Genomic DNA, 19433 nt, shown 5'->3' with positions numbered 1-19433 from the left:
TTCAGTGAAGTTTTGGTATCCTATTTAAAAGACAAATTTTCCTAAAGTACTTCATTTAGAAAATCAGTATGTCAAATTGAAGTTGTTTTGAGGCTTGCTACTTGATGATCTGCAAATAAAGGCACAAATTATGTCATTACTATTAGTACAGTATATTTTAGATTACAATTTTAGATTAAATCAATTAGTATTAATGTCTCCATTTTTATATATATATAATTTTCATTTGACATTATTGTAAGCAGAAGTTTAAGAATATGCTTTAATGTTTCTTTCCAAAAATTATTGAAAGGTTACAAAGGTATTTATTTGAACATAATTAAAGTCAACATACTTTTTGCTGAATGTGCAAGGAATTTGGGGTTGAATAAATGTAGCCTGAGAAATTAAGTAATGTTAATGAAAGTCAGTGACAGACATAGTAACAAATTTAACTTCCATACAATACATAAATCCAGAAAATAAATCCTTATGATACAAGACATAGTTCATATACCACAAAACTTAGTTTGTTTAAAAAATTATTTATACTCATATAAAACTGTAAAAGTGCAGAAAAGTGAAAGGAAGGAAAAAGTAACCCACGGTGAGATCATCAGAGACAATCACTGCTAATATTTTAGAGTATTTTATTTGTCTTATTGCTATTTAATTTTTAATATAATCAAGCTCCTATAGAATGCATATATCTTTATATATTGAATTTGAGAAAAAAACTTAATATTTAATTTTTCTAATTATAAAAGTTATAAAACGTTTGTTGTCGTAAGTTTGAAGCATTAAAATTAAAGAAGAAAATAAAATTACTCAGTTTCATTAACTGGAGAATGCATGTTGGGCCCAAATACATCATACTGGTATTTAATAAAAATAAAAAATAAAAGTAGTAATGCAATCAGTAGAGAAAAGGACCATTTAATAAACCAGAAAAAATAAGTGGGATCCATACCCCACTACGTACACCAAGATAAATTTCAACTGAATCAAAGATTAAAATAAAAGACATGTACTAGGAGAAAACATGGGAGAAATCCTTTACAATCTTGGAGTACAGAAGACTGTTCAAATTATGACTTGAAATCCAGGAGACATAAATTTTTAAAAAATGATAAATTTGACTACAGAAACTATGAGCATCAGCATGGCAAAATAAGAAAAAAAAACACTTAAACATCTGAAAACTTAAGAAGAATCAAAAGAAAAATGGCAAACCAGAAAAAAAAAATGCAACTCATATCATAGACAAAGGGCCAATCTCTCTAATATATACAGAGTTGCTAGAAATCAACAAGAAGAGCAAGAACTCTTAATATGTGAACAGTTAGTCCACAGAAAAGTTAATAGAAATGGTTCTTACACTTGAAAAGATACTCAGATTCACCTATAATAAAATAAATTCAAACTGAAATCACACAAAGTTATCATTTTTCACCTAGAAGATGGGCAAAAAATCCAAATACACTATTGATAAGACTGTGAAGAAATACGTACTCTCATACACTGCTGGTAGAAGTAAAAAATTGTATTGCTTCTAAGAATACAATTTGATAATGCATATCAAAGATATAAAACTTATACCCATTGTTCCAGCGATTTCTCATCTGGGTATTTATCCTATGGCTATACTTGCCTATGTACAAAAGAGATGTATATACAAGATTCTCTGCAGTGTTCTCTGAAATATCAAAATGTTGGGAACAATCCTAATGTCCATCAGTTGCAGACTGGTTTAATATCTGAAGGCATATTCATAGAATGGACTACTGTGTAACTATTAAAAAAGAATGAAAAATCTATGTGCTATAAAGAAAAATTTCTCAGGATAAATTTTAAGTAAACAAAAGCAAATTGCAGAGCAATGTGTTTAGAATGCAACCATTTCTGTTAAAAGGTAGAAATAATAATTTGAATAAAAAATTTGCTTATGCTTACATAACAAATTCAGGAAGGATAAATAAATGAAAATAAAACTGATTACCCATGAAGATGCTGGGTTAGAGTGAGTACTAGTGAACAATGTAAGAGGCAGACTTTCTACCTATACCTTTTAATTTATTTTTGAACTATATTTCTGCATTGTCTGTTCAAAAAAATAAATAAAACATGAAATTAATTGTTCTTTGAAACTTTTTGTGCACAAGATGAAAGGCTGAAAATATGATGACTCCACCTCATAACATTCAACTCCACCCTGAACTAAACCCAGACTTTGAAGTTTGTGGTAAAACCTGGGTGGAAAGACTTGTGAGTATTTTTATACCAGAAGCTCTTCATTCTTGAGGTAATGATTTTGAACAATTTCTAGGTTGGCTGAAATATATCTTCTAGAAGTTTTTCTAAGATGGGTTTGTGAGCAATGTATTTTTTAAGACTTTGATTAGAGTTTGTACATCTGTAAATATAGCTCTGCTGTCCTCCCTGAGTGCCTGACACAGAATTGGCAAAATGTGCATCAAGTGGAGGAGTAAAGGAATCTTTGTGCCACTGAAAGCACCTAGAATGGTGTAGGTCTGTCAAGAAAATCAATTTAGTGGTCATGTGTACACACTACTTCAGGTGGCCCATAAATGGCCTTAGGATATTGAATGAAGGATCTAAAGAGGGGAAAAAATAACTGTGTGACTAAAGAGATAGGAAACATTTGGTGGTGGAGTCATAAAGGGGAGTATTTATAACCTCCAAGAGCCAGTTAAAGTCCTTCATCCTCAATGAGGTCTTTCTGGCTAGCCCACTTCATCATTTTTCTTCTGTGTTTTCAAATTATACTTGCTGTTTGTTAGTGTTTCTCTTATACATTCTACCAAACCTTGTTTTGTTTGACATTTTCAAATGTTTATGAATTTTCTGCTGAATAAGCCAAGCTTCTCTAGGGACAGTGACTGTGTCTTATTTTTCTATCATTCCAGTAATTAATATCTCTCCAAGACTGGAGAGATATTAATAAGGAGAAGAGTGGTGGTTTGAAGCTGTATTTACCCCAGAAAAATATGTTCTTGAATTTAATCCATTCCTGTGGGTGTGAACCCATTGTAAGTAGGATCTTTAGATGACGTTACTTCAGTTGATGTGTGGCCCACCTCAGTCAGGATGGGTTGTCATCCTATTACTGGAGTCCTTTATAAGAGAATGAAATTTGGACAGAGAGAAGGCCATAGAAGCAAGAAGCAGAAATCAACAAAACCTGGAAGAGAAGGGAGAGACCAGCAGATGCTGCCATGTGCCTTTTCATGTCACAGAGGAGCCAAGGATTGTGGGTAGCTGGTCTGCACCCAGCCTTAAAACCATAAGTGCATAAATTCTCGTTGTTTAACCCAACTCATTTCAAGGTATTTTCTTTTAGCAGCCTAGGAAACTAAAAAAAACAAAACAAAACAAAACAAAACAAGAGGAATATTTAAAGAGGTGTAGCAAAGTTAAGAAAACCAACATGAAATCGTGAGGTGCCCAGAAATAGCAAGTGTGGAAAGCCATGATGACCAGTAAGCTTGAAGGGGCCAAAGCATGGCATTGTTGCTGATGTTGGGAGCTAAGTAGTAGAAAAAGACAACTGAGAGAGCTATGATTGTAGGTAGGGGAAAAGTATTCATTACCAAAACTTTGGGGTGGAGGGGGTTAGAGATAAACATCCTGATATTATATTTTTCTCTCTCTCAATTTCCCTGTTTCTCTCTCTTTCCCCCTGCTCTTGGATATCTACCTGTCCCTTCCATTGGATGAGCCCAACCATTGTTAAGAGGCCAAGGGAACTCAGGTGATACATTCCATAGACGTTAGCCTGCTGGAGCATAGCACAACATGGTGAGGGACAGAAAATGGTTCTGGAAGGACAAATGGAGAACAATTAACACAGAATGCCATCCTGTTTTCTTTGAATATTACTATTTGTAAAATGTATTGCCATTTGTGACTATTTCTGCAAAATAATATAAGGATGGTCAGCAGATGCAAAATGATTTCTTTATTATCTATCACAAAATAGTAATTTATGCAATATGATTTGTTCCATTTGTGGCCTTTTTTTGAGTCACGCTCAAAACCATCTCATATTGTTCCACTGATTTTACAGTTTTATTAGAGTTGCTATGTTTTAAAACCATTAATCTAACAAAAGTGAATAATAAAACTTACTCTTGTTTTAATGTGTTATTGTTAACTTTTGCTGCTTACCGAGGTCTATAATTCCTCCCCACTTGCTTTGTTCTTTTTCAGTACTATTTTTATCCTTCACTTTTTCAAACCACTATTACCTATCTACTTAAATTATTAAAAACAAGAAAAACACAGCAAATGTTTTCAAAAAAAATATGCGTTATGTTTATGCAGAAGTATGATAGTATTACACTCTTTGTTCACAGTAAAAGTTATTAGCACATTTAAGCTCCTGGAAACCACGAGGAAAATAACAATAGCCTTGAGAAAGAGGCTGAAGACATGATCTTCCTGATATGAAAGTCACAAATAAACTGTTAAAATGTTCCACAGGACCAAGGCTCCTTGACTTACCATTTTTAGTGCCCCTTCTTCACATGCTAAAGCAGGCATGCATTTTGTCACCTTATTTGCGCATGAGTTACATTTCCCATTTAAGTTGATAAGGTAGAAGAGACCAACTACACTGATAGAAAGATTGGCTACCATGATGTTAAATTTGCTTTATATTGGTGTACCTGAGTAGCTGGTATAATGTTGTTGATTGGGATGGAAAAACTGGAGAGGGAGCAGAGTTAAAGAGAAAAAAATTTCAAGGGTTCAATTCTGACCTATTGAAACAAGATGCCTGTTCAAATTCCAGTGGATAATTGTGTTTGTAGTTCAGAGAAGAGGTCTGGGCTGGAGATAAAGAGGAACTGTCACTATGGGAGGTACTTAAAGCCATGAGCCTGATCATCACAGAGGAAGTATCATTATGGACTGAATATTGAAGAGTGCTTCACAAATTATAAAGCACATTCATTAAAAGGGAACTTTCCAGATATAAAAATGTATTTTTAAACTGTGATAATTAAAATGTTATATTGAATTGCGATAGAAATTAATGATGAATACAGAAAGAAACCAAGGAAAAGAGGAAATTAATGTGATAAATGCAGCATTTCCAATCTACAGAGCAAGTATAGATTATTCAGCAGAGCATAATCAGCACAGGATTCCTTCTCTGTTTTCTTTGCATTTTACTAATTGTAAAACTTGTTGTTATTTTGACTATTTCAACAAATAAATTTCAATAGCTAAAAACCTGGGAAAATGTTAGATCTGTCTGTAATCTATATGGAATTTATTTTGATGCTAAGTTGTTAAAAAAATAAATTAGACTAAAGGTAAATTTTTTTATAATCGTAGAGTAAGGAAGATATTTCTAAGCATGGCATATAAGTTAGAAACTACACTTAAAAGTTTATAAAGACTGGATAACACACTAAGATAGGGTATGACGCTGGGAAAAATGGTTTCCCAAAAACTGACAATAGGTTATTTTCTTAATATAATATATAAAGATATTTTATAAATCACTATTAAACAGATGAGTACATCCATGGAAACATAAAGGCTATGTGAAATAAAAATCACGAAAAAGATATAAATGGCAAACTTGTGAAATAATGTTTGATACATTTATTTTTAAAAACAAACTAAAACAATAGTGAAATACCATTTTTCATGTTATCAGATAGGCAAAAATATAACTCAAATCTTATACAATTAATACAGAGTAAATTGTAAATTGTAAACTGAAGTCACTTTGGTGATACATGTCAACATCCCTAATACTGGCTATTGCAGCCTGTGCTTCCCAAGATGGCAGCACGAATATATAACTTACACCATGTGCTATTTTTATAAAGTGACACACACTTTTCTATTAAGAGGTGGGTCTATGTGCCCTCCCCTTGAAACGGGGAAGCCTTTGTAACCGCTGCACCCAATAGAATGCAGCGGAAGTGATGCTGCGTAACTTCCAAAGATAGACCATAAAAGGCAACATGGTTTCACCTAGCGCACACAGTCTGCCCCTCGGGATGCTTGTTCTCGAATCCTAGCCAGCATCTTGTGAGGAAGGTACGCCCCCGGCTGCTAGCTACCATCAACCACCAGACATATGAGTGAGTGACTAAGCCTTAGACTTCAAGTCTTCCCCTGAGATCCGGACACTGGGGAGCTGAGGCAGGCATTCCTACTGTGTCTGAATTTCTCGCTCAGAAACCATAGGAGATTATAGATGATTACTGTTATTTCAAGTCACTAAGTTTGGGGTGATATTTTACACATCAATAGGCAACTAATACACTGGCTTTTAGCACCATATATCAAAAGTTTTAATACTGGGCTTGTTTGTTGACTAATTTATCTAAGTACTCAATCAGACAAAGTGCACAAGTATTTATGTACAGAGAATTCCATTACAGCTTCCAACATTTCACTCTTATAATCAAGATAATGTCAAACAATTGGACCTGCTTAAGTAAATTGTGATACATCCATACAACAGAACACTATTCTATCATTCAAAATGTGTAGTATATCTGTATTTGAAATGGGGAGTTCTTCAATTTAGATTGTTAGGTGAAAAGTTACATTTCAAAATATTTTATATATAAAATCCTATTCTTTGGGGAAACTGTTTTTCTTTATCTAGGCATAGAAAAGTTTTGAAAAATATGCATCAAACCTATAAGATAGATATCTTTAAAACGGTAAACTAAGCTATTTCTATTTTGAAAATTATAAAGAAAAAACTCAAAGCACTATGACATTCTCATTTAAAGCTCATACATGTAGTGTCATATTACTAATGCTTTTGTTTTTAAAGAGATGAGATGCCTTGTCATATTTGGAAAAACTGCAAAATTCTGCTCTTGTCCTTCCATTCTTCCTACATCCTCTTCCTAAATTCCTGATCAAATTGGCAAGTGCTATGCTTGTTCTTAAGGAATATCTATGGAGATGGGAATAATAACTTATTTGAATGAATGTGCATAGATATTACACTAAAAATAAGTGTCTTTATAGTATTACACATCAGAGAGGCCCATATGCCTGTTATTACTGATGGAGAAAAATATCTCAGACACTCTAATTAGCTCACCCGATATCAGTTAGAAATTATCTGCGACCAAAACTTGATAGGCCAACTCCAAAACCTATGATTTGCACTCTAAAAGGAAGTACCATAAAGCATTTCAAATTCCTATTGGACCACATTAGTACTATGCAAAGAGAATTATATAGTCATATCCATCTGGACTTTAAATCTAAGTAAATTAAGACTCATTTACTTCACTTAAAAATAACGACTGTAACACACTGAATAGATTTACAAGATTTTCAACAGGTTAAAGGTTAAAATGTTCACTTTAAATGTGGATATTTAATTATGTACCAAGAGAATGAATTTATTTGAAAAAAAAAATGAAATCTATGCTGTTTGTTTAATACATTCCACTTAATTTCAATAGTCTAAAAATTTATCCAGAAAGAGCTCATTCCAAACCTTAATAATATAGGGCTAGTGTAAGGCATAATTATGAATTCAGTAAAATTTGTCTTAAGAACTCACCCACATTCCCTTTGTCCTTCAAATTTCATTAAGTAGACATATGGACATGTGTCTATTTCCCCCACAGGAAGGTTGATTCTGGCAATAAGAGCTGCTGTTAGTTAAAGTACATTGCCTGGCAATTCTATATCATTGGCCCAGAAGTAATTAATTTTTTTTTTGACAATTACAATTTTAAATTAGTCTTCCTGTATGATAGTGTTTGAATGATTTTTCTTCTTTTTCTTTAGAATGCTATACAGAAATAAATTATTGAGACTTTTCATAAATGCCCTGATAACATTTTGCAAAAATAGTTTCTACCTTTAAAATAGGTTACATAGATACACGTCATTGATTAGGAAATAGCCCAAAAATTATTAGCTATAGCTCACATTCTATATAGAGGAGGTACCTGCAGATCAGAGAGTATTTTTTCCCATGGATAAAATACTAGAGTGACAGAGCAAGTATTAGAAATGAATTTCTTAAATCTTAGTCTATTTCTTTCTACTTCTCCATTTCCACTGTATGGCTACAGTGTATCTGCTTGGTTGGGCCAAAGAAAATGAGTGACTACTTTTATCCCTCCAAATTAGTTGTGTTGCTGTCTGTTGGAGTCTCAGAACACAGAAGTCACTGGAATTCTATTTAATTAGCAAGACAGTTCTAAATGTGTTCTAAGGATGTGCCTCATGCTATAGTTTGCATCCAAAGCTGTTTAGGTAATTGAGTGGTTATGGCAATCTTCCTAAATCATTGCAAATTATTAAGCAGCATGTGGTACAATTGGGACCAGGAAGGCTCAGGTGTAATAAATGATTGTCCTTTGAGACAATCATTTCTTCATAATAGGGAAGTAATTCATTAGGGAAACACAAGAAACTGCAACTGTGACAATTAACATAGTGAAAAATTTTATATACACATAAACTTTTGCTTTTTATCTGAATGAAAAAAATCAAAGGATCAGTTTCCCCAAAAGTTATTGAAATATGCAAATTCAATTAAAATAGAATTACTATTTGACTCATTAATTACATTGTGGAATAAAAATAGCAGTTACTTTCCATGAAAAATTTAAAATTTCCACTTGAAGAGTATTTGTTTAATTCTGATTTATAGGCTTAAATAAATTACAAAAATAAGCAAACCCCTAAAACTCAGAGAACCTTAGGAAGTAGGATATTAGTGGTGTTTTACAGAAATATGATACAAAAAAAGGTGAAAATACAGGTAATTAAAAAACAGAAGAATTTTAAAAATACTCATAAAATCAGGAATAAGTGTATCAGGAATACTGCACCAAAATCATAAAGACAAGGACTAGAATATCTTTTGAATTTAGGCCTAACTAGCTCTATGGTAACCCTATGTGCTTCATAGTTATGCTAAAAATTCAAGCTGCATTTTCTTTTTGGTTATTCTATCATTTTAGCATTTTTCTGTATTAGTAACTTTTATTCAAAACACATTTTTTTTTTTGTTAACATTTGATGGATAAGAAGTAGTTGTAGGTTATGGCACTATTTAAGTGGACAACAAAGTGGCTAATAATTTAAATCTCCAAAGAAAGAAGAAATAGATTAAAAAGTTTACATATTACATGCCCACATTTAGAGAAACAATCTTAACATCTAACATCTGTGAATCATGATTAGGCATTCAATTAAGGCAAATGAATAAGTCACATGGATTCCATCAATCAGATTTGCTATTACATCAGTGAAATTGGAGTCCTTTATTTCTTCCCTTAATAAACAATATCTCTTCAAGGATCTGTGTGTGGGTGAAAATAGGACATCACATTTACATTACTCTGAAGAAACAGATGCATACGCCTGGAAGGCTCTCTGCTTATCACTCATACTTAATGCATTAGGCCAGGAGAAAGTAGGTTGTTTTCAAATATAGAAGTCTCATTTTCTTCAAATGTAGATTGTTTTATTCTGAAAAAATTTTGGAGTTGAGACAATTTAATTATGAGGCAAGCCTTGGAATGATTTCTGAAAATTGGACAATTTAGTTTAATACTTAAGATAAACTGCAAAATGTAATAACATAAATCTCATACAAATAAAGAATAAGTATGTCAAAGATTTATTGGACTTACTAATGAGGGAACCAACAGGATGACAAAATTGGTTCAAAGATTATTTGAGAATCTGAATATTTATAGGCAATGAAGAAAGAAAGCTGTAATAAGATTGCTGTATTATATAAAACAGCTTGATAATCTATAGTCGATAGATATAGTTTGGGTTAACTTTTCTACCAAGAATTCATTTGCATCTACCAAATAAAAATCTACATCTTAACATGGAACTTCAAAGAGTCTAGGCCTTCATCAATAATAAATAGTCAAACATACAAAGGTCCATTCCCCTAGGTAATTAAGTAATCCTTGAGTGATACTATAGAAAATACTTCTGTGTAATATTGAAAACAGTCCTTTTGTCCTTTTCCTAAGTTTTCAATAGTATTTCTTAACACAAATTACTATATAGAATGGTGACATTTAATGTCTGGCAAGGCCTATAAAGATCGTTCTATCAAACGAGACAGATCTACATTTCATTAGTTGAGTTATATATAGTACCACTGAGCAATTTGGGCATTTTAAGAAGAGAAAGATAAAAAATTACTCTAATGCAAATCAAGTAGAGATACCCCACTTAGCAGTTTGAGATAAAATGTTCATGAAAGATCTTAGCAGTTTCAGAAAACTGAGAGTTTTATGACAGGAGTATAAAGAGTGCATGCATGATTCTAGGACGTTAGGCTAGAATTGTAGATGCCTTGCAGATCATAATAAAGAAAGTGGCTTCTTTTCTGAAAGTAACAGGGAGCCTGTGGAGGTTTTCAAAGCAGGAGTGACATTATCAGCCCAGTTTTCAGGAAGATTCTGGTAAGTTTTCTTTTTTTTTATACACAACATATTTTCTTGCCTTTTTAAAATTTACTTTCGCTCCATCACACTATGGTGTTTAATAACCTGATACTAGTTTTTTAGCTGTATAAAATCTTGATGTTTTGGGGACTGGGAGAGGATGTGGGGCATTATATGATACGATTGGCCTCTGCACATGGGCTACCTAAAGGCTTGATATAGGTGAAAAGGAAGGTAAAAATATTCCTTCCCTACCAGTGTGAACACCATTTTTTACCACTAACCATGACCTTGATCATTAGCCTGGGGTGGGAAGGTGGAGAGGTTTAGAGAATTTTTTTTGAGAATTAATTCACATATTATAAAATTCACCCTTTTAAAGTGTACAATTCAGTGTGTTTTAGTATAGTCACAAGGTTTTACACTCTTTACCACTAATTCCAGGATATTGTCCCAGCCCCAAAAGAAACCCTGAACAAACTGGCAGTCACTCTCCATTTCCGCCTGCCTCCAGGTCCTCAAAACCACTAATTGATTTTATGTATCAGTGCATATCTATATGTATTTATATAGATAGATATGTAAATATCTATACATATCTTTCTATACATACACATATATTGATTTTATGTGTCTATACATATAGAGTATATGTATATGTACATATAGATTATATATATATATACACACACACACACACACATATATATTTGCCTATTCTGGACATTTGATATACACTGAATCGCACAATACATGCCTCTTCTATCTGGTTTATTTCACGTAACATCATGTTTTCAAGTTTCATCAATGTTGTAGCATGTATCAGCACTTCATTCATTTTTATGGCAGAATAATATTACACGATCTGGATATATCACATTTTGTTTATCCATTTATCAGATAAAGCATTAGGGTTGGTTCCACTTTTTGGCTATTATGAATAAAGTTGCCATGAATATTTGTGTAAAAGTTTTTGTGTGGACCATATGTTTTTAATTCTCTTGGATATACACCTAGAAGTGGAATTGTTGGGTCAAATGGTAACTCTGTTTAACATGACTTCCAAAATTTTTTCCAAAGTAGTGGTGCCATTTTACATTCCCAGCAACAATGTATGATGGTTCCAATTTCTCCACATTGTTGCCAACTCTTGTTGTTGTCCATGTTTTTTATTATAGCCATGCTAGTGGGTGTGACGTGATCACATTGCAGTTTTGATTTGAGTTTCTCTGAAGCCTAACGATGAGCTCTTTTCATGTACTTGGTGTTCATTTGCATATTGTCTTTGTTGAAATGTCTATTTAAATCCTTTCCCCTTTTCTCAATTGCATTATTTTTTAAATTTTTGAGTTGTAGGAGTTCCTTATATATTCTGGATACTAGACCTCTATTAGATATATGATTTGCAAACATTTTCTCCCATTCTGTGTGTTTTCTTTTCACTTTCTTGATAGTGCTATTTGAAGTACAAAAGTTTTCAGTATTGATGAAGTCCAATTTATTTATTTATTCTTTTGTTGCTTGTGCTTTTAGTGTCACATCTAAGAAAATATTGCCTAATCCAAAGTCATAAGGACATATACCTATGATTTCTTCTATGAGACTTACAGTTTTAGCTAATTTAAGGGTCTATGATCCATTTTGAGCTAATTTTTTTATATGGAGTGAAGAGGAGGTCCAACTTCAATCCAGGAGAATTTGTCAAATGATTATGCTTTCCCCAAAGAATTGTCTTGGCATCTTTGTTAAAGTCAATTGACCGTAAATGTATGTGCTGTGCAATTCTGACTAATGTAGTTTTGTAATAAGTTTTGAAATCAAGATGTGTGAGTCCTCCAACTTTGTTCTTCCTTTGCATGATCATTTTGGCTATTTTGGGTACCTTGCATTTTCACATGAATTTTAGTGTTAGCTTGTCCATTTCTGAAAACAAAGGCAGCTGGAATTTCAATAGGGTTTGCATTGGATCTGTACATCAATTTGGAAAGCACAGTCACCTTCAGTTTTCCAAACCACAAACATGGGGTACCTTTCAGTTTCTTTAAGTCCTCTTTAATTTCTTTCAATGATGTTTTGTTGTTTTCAGTGTCTGAGTCTTGCACTTATTTTGTTAAATTTATTCCTAAGTAATTTTATGCTATTTTATATAGAATTGTTCTTTGAATTTTATTTTTTGACCTGTTTATTGCTATTGTAAATAAATAGAATTGGTGTTTATATTGATCTTGTATCCTGCAATCTTGCTAAACTCGTTTATTAGCTCCAAAAGAATTTTTAATAGATTTTATTTGGTTTCCTAGGGTTTTCAGTATACAAGATCATGCCATATACAAATGAGATAGTTTTGCTCTTTCCATTCCAACCTGGATGTCTTTTATTTCTTGTTTTGTCTAATTGCCTTGGCTAGAATCTCCAATACAATGTCAAATAAAAGTGGCATGAGCAGACATTCTTGCCTTGTGCCTTATCTTAGAGAGAACACTTTCAGTCTTTCACCACTAAGTACGATGTTAGCTATGGGATTTTTGTGAATGTGCTTTATCAGGTTGAGAAAATTCTCTTCTATATCTAATTTATTGGGTGTTATTATCAGGAAAGGATCTTGGATTTTGCCAAATGCTTTTTCTATGACTATGGAGATGATCATATGGTTTTTGTCCATTATTCTGCTTATTTGGTGTATTACATTGATTGGTTTTCAGGTTTTAAACCAACCTTACATTCCTGGGATAAATCCAACTTGGTAATGTTGGATTATATGGTGCTAGATTTAGTTTGATAGTAGTTTGTTGAGGATTTTTCAACTATATTCATAAGGAATATGGGTCTGTAGTTTTCTTTTTTTGCAATGTTTTTGCCTGGTTTCAGTATCAAGGCAATACTGGTCCAATAGAATGAGTTGGATGTGTTTCCTCCTCTTTATTTTTTAGAAGAGTTTGCAAAGGGTTAGTATTTATTCTTCTTTAATGGTTTGGTGGGTTTCGCCCATGATAGCATATGGCCCTGTGCTTTCTTTATGGAAAGTTTTATTTGTTACTAATTCAGTCTTTTTACTTGTTATAAGTCTATTTTTTTCCTCACTGAATAGATAATGTTGATAAAGAGATAGAAATAGAAATTATAAAAATAATCAAATAGAAATTCTGGAGATGAAAAACATAATAGGTGAACTGAAAAAATTCACTAGATCTCAACAGCCAGAAGATTTGATCAGACGGAAGAAACACTTGGCAAAGTTTTGTTAGGTCAATAGGGATTATACAAAAAGAATGAAGAAAATGAACCTAACCTCTAAGACCTGCAGGATACTACCAAGCACACCAACATACAACTAATGGGAGTTCTGGAAGCAGAAGAAAGAGAGAAAGGGACAGAAAGCATATTTGAAGAAACAATGGTGAAGTTTTCTCACCTTTGATGAAACACATTAATCTACATATCCAAGAAACTAAAAAAATGCCAACTAGGATAAACTCAAAGAGATCCACATCTAAACACATCAGAATCAAATTGCTGAAATACAAAGACAAAAAAGGATTTTTCAAATCAGCAAGAGAACTGTGACATCTTGTATAAGCAATCATTGATAAGATTAAAAGCTCATCAGAAACCATGGAGGCCAGAAGGTAGTGGGATAACATATTCAAAGTGTTGAAATAAAAAGATTCTCAACCAAGAGTTCCATATCCAGTAACACTATCTTTCAAAATGAGACATAGTTTTCATACTTTCCTTTAGTTCTTTAAATATGATTTACTTTAATTCTTTGAGCATAATTAAAATAGTTAATTTCAGTTGGTTGTTTGTCTAGTTGGTCCAATATGTGGGCTTCTTAAAGGATATTTTCTATTGATTGCTTTTTTTCCTATGTACGGTCCATGCTTTCTTATTTCCTTGCATGTGTTGTAATTTATTTTTGTTGAATACTTGTCATTTAAAATAATGTAGCAACTCTGGAAATCAGAGTCTCTTCCATCACCAGAGTTTGTTGATGCTGCCATTTGTTACTGTTTGTTAGTTCAGTGACTTTTCTGACCTTACACTGTAAAATCTGTATTCTTTGTTATGTGTGACCACTGAAATATCTGTTTGGTTAGCTTAGTGATCAGCTAATTATTAGACAGATTTTCTTCAATGCCTAGAACCAGTAAGTCTTTTAGCCCTTGTGAAAGGGGTCTCTGTTTGCATGTTGGGGGCACCTCTCAACACTCAGCCATGCAGTTTACAATTCTGCCTTAGCTTTCACATCCTGCTTGTACAGAGCCCCAAGGTTAGCCAGAGGCAAGAGTTTAGGGCCTTCTCAGATTTTTTCTGAATTATTCACACAGCTCTGGACACATGCACAGTGTTCTAGTTTACCAGTGATATGTTGGAGCTTATCAAAGCCCCTATGAATATGTCATTTCTCAATTTTTCCTTTTAAGCACTTTAATTAGACTATTGTTTGCCCTAGCTATTATCCACTGCTTCAGGCAGCCACAATTTTAAACAATCATCTCTAATTGATTTCAACAAATGCCTCCAGAGAAAAGGCTTTTCACGCTGGCCAGTCTCTGAGTCAAAGGTCAAATAAAGATAACTTCCAAAAGGGTAGCATCTACCAGAGAACTATCAGCAGCTCAAATAATGGTAATTCTCTGGGAATGGGACAGTGAAGATGCTCCAACTCAGTTCTGCAGCCTCCGGTGTCTGCCAGATTGCTGGTTTTCACTGCAATTATAGCCTATCAGTTTTCAATGCTACCATGGAGCTAGATAATGGGGGTGGAAGTAGGGCAAGTTAACATGCCACAAAGCTTGCTGTTCTTATCAAGATTCAGCTGATTTTCTTAAACAAACACTCCTCTAATTGCTGAGCACTTTTGTTGATTTCAGAGTTTTGGGAAAGTTGAGTCTGACCATTTTTGCCAATTGTCTTTTTGTTTTTATGAAGAGAGAATTTTCAGAGATTCTTACTCCACCATTTTTGCTAGTGTTACCTAAAGAGAGAGTTTTAAGAGAAGAGAAAAAAGAGGTAAGGGATAAAGAAGAGTATAGGAAGAGAAAAATAAAGGCCCTTCCAGGCAGCATATAGCTGTATAAATGTCAATTCTCTACACAAAAAGCTATGATTCCTTCTTAATCCCTGAAATTCAAGGCCTGATTATCATGGCCCTATCTTGAGCCTGCAAATTTATTGTTTTCTTTTTCTCAGAGTATAGCCACTCATCCAGTTGGGTAAGCCTCCTGCCCGTACGTATCCCTCTCTGCTCCCACCTCCTATCTATACCCAAGCTGTACCTTTTACTTCAGTCTAAGGCACTGGATGGAGGCTCCTATGCTGGTGTCATTACCACTTTCAAGTGGGTGGCAGGCATGGCCTGTGGGACCATCTGTGAAAGGGCTAGAGGGAGACAGATCATTGTTCTATCCACATTTAGGTCAGTGATTTCCTACCAAGAGGTTTTTTGTTTATTCATTTGTTTTGTTTTGTTTTTCATCTAGGAACAGGATAAAAAGTTTTTCCCAGTTTGTTTGGACTGCATAGAGAACAGAGGGGCCATCAGAATAAAAATCAGAAACAACAAGTATAGAAAGGTTAAACTAGCCCTGATACATCGACCAGTGCAGCCAGTGAGAACAAACAGGTATGTCCAGTAATATCACTGTACTTTGTGTCCTCCAACTAAGGGCAGAATATCTTGGCTAAAAGTTTTGAGACCCTGTCTATAAGGACAAAGGGCCAATGAGAAAGTGTATATTAAGAATCCAAAGAAAGGATAGGTTTGAAGTAAAAGGGGGTAAAGTTAAGTGGTTCAGTAGTTTCTATATCATTGACAAATCTGAGGTTGGTACTAAGTGCGAATCCTAAAACTTCTTTTTTTTTTAGTTGTCTGATTCATGCAACAATTAGTATAGTTTTGTTCCAGTTGATGGTTTGGTAAACAGGATATATTAACCAATGTCATTTTCGCTAATTTGGTTGTTTCCAAAGTCCTGAGTTAAATGAGGGAGAAGGAGAGGGAGAAAGGGAGGGGGGAAGGGAGGAAGAGGAGAGGGAGGGGCAGGGGGATGGAGAGGGAGGGGAGGGAGAGGGAGGGAGAGGGGGAGAGGGAGAGAGAGGTGTGTAGATATCCCTTTGTAATGAAATAGAAATACCAAAACCTGAATGTCTTTGACCATTTGCTACAATTTCAATACACAATCAGTGATTCCCTTTGCATTGGATTTACTTAGGAACCACTTATCCACATTCTGATACCACAGTGATCCTCAATCGTAATAATTTATATAGCCTAGGTACTATAGGCTATATAAATGGTACTGGTAGCAGGGATTTTTTCTACGTCTTTTGAGAGGTGGGTATATATTCAATTGATACGTAATAGGAAGCTCCTCTGATTTCATCAAGGAAATAAATTTTTAGATGTGCACAATTTGATTCCATGGTAGAAAATATTAACTACCTATTCAATACTTTAGCTCAAAGATTATATTAAAATGTTTTCTTTATAAACAGATACTAAGAAGAGTTAAGCACTGAAAATAAATGGAAACACATGTCTGCTTTTAAACTTTTATGATAAAATATACTTTTAAAGAAGTATGAAAAATCAAATTCTTCCATCATTAATGAAAATGAATTATATAGTAATGTCAAGACAGAGTTTATCAAGAAGCCAAAATTCAGCAATTTCTAAAAATGACATGGAAAATATTTCTCTGAAGATATCCATCTATTTTGACATGGCATTAGATCTTATTTTCCACACACTAGGCAAAATATTCATAAGTGCATTTTTTCCTTTCTCTTGAAAAGTAGAAAGTCTTATTGGAGGCAGTACATTAATTTCATTGCATTTTTTCTTGTGTTTGATTAATCTTGTATATTAAATACAGGAAACATTTGGGATTACTTTGTATGTTAACTCAAAAATAACCTTAAATAAATCACTGGTATTATTTGAACAAAGATTTTAATCTCTTGACTGAAAAAGACATTAAAACAGATCTTAGCAATTGAACGACTTAGGAAATGTAATATTATATTGGGTTACAGCATTGCATACGCTTAGGAAATATTCTTAACACAATGAACTTGGAAACTTATCTTTGAGGAAGTGTCTCAGAGGTATCAATATATATTGTTTTCAATTATGATCAGTAATCTAAGCCACTCCTGAATGCAAACCAGGCCACCTTTCATGAATTTGGTGCAGCTGTACAAAATGTTTCCAGAACTGACATAGTGTCTCTCCTGACTCTGGAACAAACAGCTGGAGACTAGGCTGGAATGAACTCTACCAATTAAAGCCTTAGATTTTAGAACAAATTATGTTGTGCAGAAAACATTATTTTTCCTCATAATTAATAGCTCTAATTTTATCTGCTACATATTCAAAGTAAACAGAAAGACAAATGTTTCCTCAGAGAGTGCCAGCCCAAATATCAGTAGATCGTTTGACCATGTGATATCCCCAGAGGCAGTTCCAAGCTGAGTGTACAACTGCCTGTAGAGCTCACCAAAAGGCCAGATGTTGCAACGAGAATGTTCCAAGGCTTGGCATCTGGTTCCTGGCAAGCCCCAGAGATAGCCTTGTGTCTTGTGCCTTTTGCTAAAATAGGAAATAAAAGGAAGTTCTACAGCAGAAGGTTGAAATGATTCTGAATATACATGCAGGAACAAATAGTAATTCAAAGTAACACCAGCTTTTAGTAAATTACTGGTTTGTCTATAGCAAATAAACACCCTGGGAGAATGTCAAAATCACTTCAAGGTTTGGGGTAACAATTTTTCATTGACTTTTAACATGTTCTAAGCTAATTGTATCAATCTACTGAATTATTTTCCAGTAACTGAGAGTGTACATTCTTGTGGTGCATAACAACAGAAGGAAAGCAGCTGTAGTCTTCCTGTCAGATTTCACATCGTTTAATTACAGTGTTTTGAACTACTCTTCATCCCATTTCTATGACATTTAAAGTTTGAAATGTAGAAGTCATAATATTGCTGTTAGAATATAAAGATGAATCAATTTTGTAAATTGATTTTGTATTGTTTTTCTGGAAAGTAGCCTGATGGTAATGAGGATCTTGAAAATTTATATATTTGATTCAGTAATTGCATTTCCTAGGGACCTGTCCAAAGAAATTAATTAGATATGGACAAAGGTTTATTGGTAAGAATGTTCAATGTGAAAGTAGTTAAATAGCTAAATACTGACACAAATATCTGCTAAGTGGGAATATTACACACAATAGAGTATCCTCTAACATTGAAATCATTTTTAAGACTGTTTAATGACTTAGAAAATGCTCGTGATATAATAAGAGCTGGAGACAAAACTATATAAACAATAGGATTCCAATTTGAAAAAAAATCAGGTATATATCCACTCGATACTAGAAAAATGTATGTCAAAATATTGGAAGTTATGTCTGGATGGTGGATTATGTGTAATTTTTATTTTCCTCTACATATGTTAGCATTTTAATATATTTTATAAAGATGATGTAATAAACATTTGAAAATATTATGCAAATAAGAGTTAAAACAAAGCCCTTTCTTATGGAATTAGCAGAATGTAAGCGGTTTGAAGAGGCTGAAATAAACCACAACTTCTTCAAACAGGAAGTGCTATGAGAATTCTCTAACTGGTCTTGGGAGTTCACCCAAGTCTTGGGAATTCTGCTTTGTCTTCACTAAGAATCCAGCAGCAGATTCAAAGAGGAATCCTAATACTATGGCAGTGGTAGAAAACTGTAAGTAAAAAGGAAAAGAAAAATCAGTTTTTAAATTAAAATAACATTTAAGGAGTGTTTTTATCAGTGCTGCATTGAAAAACAATTTCAAAATGGGCAACAATTTCATGGTGATAAGTGAACTCTAGTATACAATTGGTTTATCTTAATTTATTCCAAATATTAGCCCATAAGTAAGATCACTTATCATTTCATTCCCAAGATACTGATCTTGTTCCATTTCCTTATACTTTTCTTTTGGTCATTAGATTTAATTTTTACTTTCTAA

The 19433-nt window shown here is 33.5% G+C and overlaps 1 long non-coding RNA gene across 1 annotated transcript; it reads left to right on the top strand.

Annotated features, from left to right (window-relative positions):
• The first annotated feature begins 2265 nt into the window (after positions 1-2265).
• On the top strand, positions 2266-19160 carry LOC119544977. Its single transcript, XR_005218989.1, has 3 exons — positions 2266-2281; positions 15908-16050; positions 18985-19160. It is a non-coding gene; the product is annotated as an uncharacterized LOC119544977 (long non-coding RNA).
• Positions 19161-19433: the final 273 nt, after the last annotated feature.

This window comes from Choloepus didactylus, chromosome 9 (assembly GCF_015220235.1).
Source record: "Choloepus didactylus isolate mChoDid1 chromosome 9, mChoDid1.pri, whole genome shotgun sequence".
NCBI lineage: Eukaryota > Metazoa > Chordata > Mammalia > Pilosa > Megalonychidae > Choloepus > Choloepus didactylus.
Note: the sequence above shows the minus strand (reverse complement) of the source record. Positions and strands in the feature narration are given on the sequence as shown.